This window comes from Rhinolophus sinicus, linkage group LG02, assembly GCF_036562045.2.
Source record: "Rhinolophus sinicus isolate RSC01 linkage group LG02, ASM3656204v1, whole genome shotgun sequence".
NCBI lineage: Eukaryota > Metazoa > Chordata > Mammalia > Chiroptera > Rhinolophidae > Rhinolophus > Rhinolophus sinicus.
Genome location: NC_133752.1, coordinates 89,852,573 through 89,858,345, shown reverse-complemented (window position 1 = coordinate 89,858,345; position 5,773 = coordinate 89,852,573). Strand labels below are relative to the sequence as shown.

Here is a 5,773-nt window from a genome sequence, read left to right as displayed (position 1 = left end):
TTGAGAAAAATACTTATATTTTTCTGTGTATTCTGCTGTTGCTGGGTGGAATGTTCTGTCAATGTCAAGGCCAGTTGGTTTATAGTGTTGTTGAAGTTTTTTGTTTCCTTGTTAATCCTCTGTCTGGTTTTTCTATCCATTATTGAAAGTCTCCAACTATTATAGTACAACTGTCTATTTCTCCCGTCCAATTCTATCAGTGTTTTCTTCATATATTTGGGGAGTCCTGTTTTACTGGTTCATACATGTTTTTAATTGTTATATCTTCTTTATGAGCTGTCATTTTGATCAATATGTGATGTCTTTTTGTTTCTTAGAAGAGTTTTTGACTTAAAGTCCATTTTGTCTGATTTTAGTCTAGCTACCCCAGCTCTCTTTTGGTTACTATTTGCATGGAATATCTTTTTCCATACCTTCAATTTCAAACTGTTTGTGTCTTTAGATCTAAAGTGAATAGTTTGTAGACACCATATAGTTGGGTCATGTTTTTATTTTTTAAATTTGTTCTGTCAATCTATGTCTTTTGATGGGTGAGTTTAATCCATTTATATTTAAAGTGAATACTAATAAGGACTTTGTCATTTTGCCATCTGTTTCTTATATGCCTTATGCTTTTTTGTCCCTTATTTCCTCTACTACTGACTTCCTTTGTGTTTAGTTCATTGTTATAGCGACCCGTTTTAATTTTCTTCTCACTTTTTTTGTGTATATTCTACAGCTATTTTCTTTATGATTACCATGGGGATTACATATAACATACAAAAATTTTAGCAATCTTAAACTTGAATTAATACCAACTTAATTTCAATTGCATACAAAAAAGTAAAATAAAACTCTTATACACCTTCATCCTCCTTTTGTGTTGTTGGTTTCACAAATTTTATCCTTTAGCACTATGTACACAATAACATAGATTTATAATTATTTTATGTATTTTCTTTTAAGTCATGTAGAAATGTAATTACAAACCAAAATTAAAATAATACTGCTTTTATATCGGGGGTGCCAAAAAAATGTATACAAGTGGACACTGGTCAACGTTGCTCAAGCAGTAGTTCGCCATAATCAGAAGTGTCTGGACACTAATGGTAACCACTTTGAGCATCTCTTGTAATTGTAGAAGTCAAATGTGACTTGTATTCATCTTTTGTTATCAGTATATATTGAGTATTACAATTTTAATACAGTTTTCCTTTCTTAAAATGTGTAGATACTTTTTTGGCACCCTCTGTATTTCCATTAGTTTTTACCTTTACCAGAGATCTTTGTCTCTTCTATGGGTACAAGTTGTTATGTAGGCTCCATTCATTTCAACCTGAAGAACCCCATTAGCATTTCTTGTAGATCACGTCTAGTGGGAAATAACTTCCTCAACTTTTGTTTATCTGAGAGTATCTTAATTTCTCCCTCATTTTTAAAGACAATTTTACCAGATATAGAATTCTCAGTTGACAGTTTTTTCCTCTTTCATCACCTTAAGTATATCATCTCACTGCCTTATGGTCTCCAGTTTTCTGATGAGAAAGCAGCTGATAATCTAGTTGAGTTCCCCCTTGTACATGATGAGTGGCTTCTTGCTGCTTTCAAAATTCTTTGTCATTGGCTTTTGAAAGTTTGACTCTAACATGTCTTGATGTGGGTCTTGCCTGGATTATGCATAGCCATATACGTGGCTGCTTTTGAATATCCTAATTTCCCAGAGACTCACTTACTTCTCTGGGACTGAGATGTTCTATTGCATGTCTACTCCTATCGTATGTCTAGTCCTAATTCCTTGTCACAGGTGTCTGTGGGTTTGCAGTCACCTTTTAGTTTTTATAAGCAGTGCCCACCTCTTTCCTGTCTTCATTCTGACCTAGAAGTATGTCTTGTGCAGTCCTTCAGATATTTTCCAAAGAACTTAGAACACACATGCACAACAATTTGTAAATAAGGCCTGCTGTGCTTCCTCTGGTTCAAAGGAGGAAACTAGAAACTACGCTGCTGTTGGTTCCAAAACCAAGACTCTGACTGTGCTGGGAAGAACCCCTTTTCTTGTCATGTACCCCCTTTGTCATGAACCCCCTTTCTTCACTTTCTTCCCACCCTTCTTTTTTGACAGACCTGGGGGAGCCCCTGGGCTAGTCTTTGGATTTCATCTCTTCTCCGTTTATTTTCTTGTTTTATCTCATTTATCTATATGGTAATGAGTCCAAATGTATATTTCAAATTTAGACCTCTCTTTCAGACTCCAAAATCATCTAGCAGCCAACTTGACTCTGCATTTGTATGTTTTATAAAAATCTCAAACTCTGTGTTTCCAAAATGGAACTCCTTATCTTTCCCTTCAAATATGCTCTACTTGCAGCCTTCCACATCTCTGTCGATTACAAACTTCCACTTGTTCAGAACCAAAGACCTGGGATCATTCTTGACTCATTCTTCTCTCACTTGCCAAATACAAATTGTTACCAAATATTTTGGCTCTACCTTTAAATTACCCAGAATCCATTTTCTCCACCTCCTCTGCTGTCACTCTCATCCTAGCTACTATTCTCTCTCACCTGATTGCTCTTAAGGGAATTACTATTGGCTATTGTGCATTGTCCCTTTAGTATTTAATCTCAACACAGCAGCCAAAATCATTGGTTTAAAATATAAGTCAGGCCATAAACTTATCTGCTCAACACTCTACAATCAATCTCATTTTACTCCTAATAAAAGCCAATGTTTTCACAGTGGTCAATAAGTAGTTCGCAGAGTTCTTACTGAGCCACACCTGCATCAGAATCCCCAATGGTGTGTGGGTTGTACTAGCTAAAAGTCAGAGTCCTGGGCCTTATAGTAGACCTTCTGGATGGGAACCTCTGAGAGTAGGTCTTAGGGATCTGTATATTGAACAGGCCTCCGGTGCTGTGTGCACCAAAATTTGAGCAGTTCTGGTACATACTGTATGTATGATCTGCCTCTCCTCCATTGCTTCTCTGAACTCAGCTCCTATAATTCTTCTTGTTCACTCTGCTATAGGTGCACTGGCATCCTTCATGTTCCCTGACAACCTCACCTTTGAGTAAGAGCCGTTGCAATGCCTGCTTCTGCCTAAAAAGCTCTTGTCCCAGACTGCGGCATGGCTCACCCTCTCATGACCTCAAGTCTTTGCCCAAACATCATCTTTTCAATAGGGCCTCCTTGGACTTCCCTGTTTATACTCACTTCATGCACTGCCTCGTATAATTTTGACTTCCCTTAAGCCTCTTCAACTTTCTCTTTTTTTTCCATGCCATATAAAACTCCTAACACTCTGTAACTTATCACATACATTGTATATGATGTGTTTTGTTTTTTTGTTTTTGTTTTGTTTGTTTGTTTCCCGTCTGGAATATAAGCTCCACAGCGCAGGGATTCTTGTTTTGTTCACTCACAAGTTCCAAGTGCCAACAGTAATGTCTGGCACATGGGTGGCTCAATAAGTAATTATTGAGAATGACTTGCTGCATTTATGTTTGTGGAAATATGTTGTGAATTTTCATTTTTATCTTTGACATAGGAAAACATATTAAAACAAAGATTATGAAAATTACTTATAATAAGAATAAACATGAATATGGAAAGCCAATACCAAGTCTTATTTGAAATGATCATATCTTCAGTGGATTTTTATTTCTACTATAAAGCATACACACTGTTTTTTGGGAGAACTTTTTTTTTTCCCCCTCATTAAACTTTGTTTTAATGGGTCTCGAAATTCTGTGACAGATTTTTGGTCTAGTTGTTTCCATTAAAAAGTACTGATTTAAAAAACTAATAACTTAAAAATTGCCACACAAAAAAAACAAATGGTCCACAAAACATTCTCCTTTCCCTCTGAAGATGTTATGATGCATTGTAATCATTAACCAGTCTTTTACTATTACACTTAAACAGCCAACTGAGACAAACAGCTCTGAGACCGTTCTCCCACCACTGATTGAGACTGGGTGGCAGGTATTGGGGATAAGATTCATTTAACTTTCTGAGCTTTCTGGGCAGACTTGGTGCCCTTGCCAGCTCCAGCTGCCTTCTTGTCCACTGCTCTAATGACACCCACAGCAACTGTCTGTTCTCGGGTCATGAACAGCAAAATGACCCAGAGGAGGGTCGTCAGAGAAGCTCTCAACACACAGGGGTTGCCAGGAACCATGTCAACGATGGCAGCACCACCAAATTTCAAAAACTTGGGGCCACCTTCCAGCTTTTTCCCTGAACGACGATCAATCTTCTCCTTCAGCTCAGCAAATTTGCAAGCAATGTGAGCTGTGTGACAATCAAGCACAGGTGCCTATCTGGCACTGATTTGGCCTGGATGGTTCAGGATACTCACCTGAGCAGTGAAGCCAGCTGCCTCCATTGGTGCGTCATTTTTGCTGTCACCAGCCACATTGCCATGACAAACATCTTTGACAGACACATTCTTGACATTGAAACCCACATTGTCCCCAGGAAGAGCTTCACTCAAAGCTTCATGGTGCATTTCAACAGACTTTACTTCAGTTGTAACATTGACTGGAGCCAAGGTGACCACCATGCCGGGTATGAGAACACCAATATCCACTCGGCCCACAGGGACAGGACCACTACCACCAATTTTGTAGACATCCTGGAGGGGCAGATACGAAGGCTTGTCAGTTGGACGAGTTGGTGGCAGGATGCAATCCAGAGCTTCAAGTAGCGTGGTTCCACTGGCACTGCCATCTTTACGGGTGACTTTCCGTCCCTTGAACCAAGGCATGTTAGCTCTTGACTCCAGCATGTTGTCACCGTTCCAACCAGAAATTGGCACAAACGCTAGTGTGTCAGGGGGGTAGCCAATTTTCTTAATGTAGGTGCTGACTCTCTTAATGATTTCCTCGTATCTCTTCTGGCTGTAAGGAGGCCCAGGGGAATCGATTTTGTTAACACCAACAATTAGTTGTTTCACACCTCGTGTGTAAGCCAGAAGGGCACGCTCACGGGTCTGCCCATTCTTGGAGACACCTGCTTCGAATTCACCAACACCACCAGCAACAATCAGGACAGCAAGTCAGCCTGAGGTGCCTGGAATCATGTTTTTGATAAAGTCTCTGTGTCCTGGGGCATCGATGATGGTCACGTAATACTTGCTGGTCTGGAATTCCCACAGGGAGATATTAATGGTGATCCCACGCTCGCGTTCAGCTTTCAGTTTATCCAAGACCCAGGCAGACTTGAAGGAGCCCTTTCCCATCTCAGCAGCCTCCTTCTCTAATTTTTCAATGGTTCTTTTTTCGATCCCACCACATTTGTAGATCAGATGACTAGTAGTGGTAGACTCACCGGAATCTACGTGTCCAATGACAACGATGTGGATGTGTTTCTTTTCCTTCCCCATTTTGGGTTAGAGTCAGCAGTGGTTTTCACTACACCTCTGTTCTGGCGGTAAACCCGTTGCGAAAAAGCTCGGGAGAACTTTCATAAAAGCAAACAATTTGAAACAAAGATTTGGTAGAATAATGTTTAAAAAGACTAGCTACCTCCCTCATTACGAAATACCCAGAACTAGCATAAATACTTTCTGCAAAGATTTGCTTGTGGTAAGCAGTCTGTCATTTTAAATTTTGTATTGTCTTTCTCCTATTTTTGGTTACTACTTTTCCTCCAAACAAAATATATGCTCTTTTATTCCTTTTAATTAAAAAAAAAACAACACATGTAGATATTGAATTCATGTAAAAATATAATACAGCTCTTAATTTTTGTGTTCTACAATAGTTTAGATACTTATAGTTTGAAATATTGG

General features: G+C 39.0%; 1 pseudogene; it reads right to left on the bottom strand.

Moving 5' to 3' along the window:
* Positions 1 to 3,979: 3,979 nt before the first annotated feature.
* Positions 3,980 to 5,365, bottom strand: LOC109454898 (elongation factor 1-alpha 1; annotated as a pseudogene).
* Between the last annotated feature and the right edge of the window lie 408 nt (positions 5,366 to 5,773).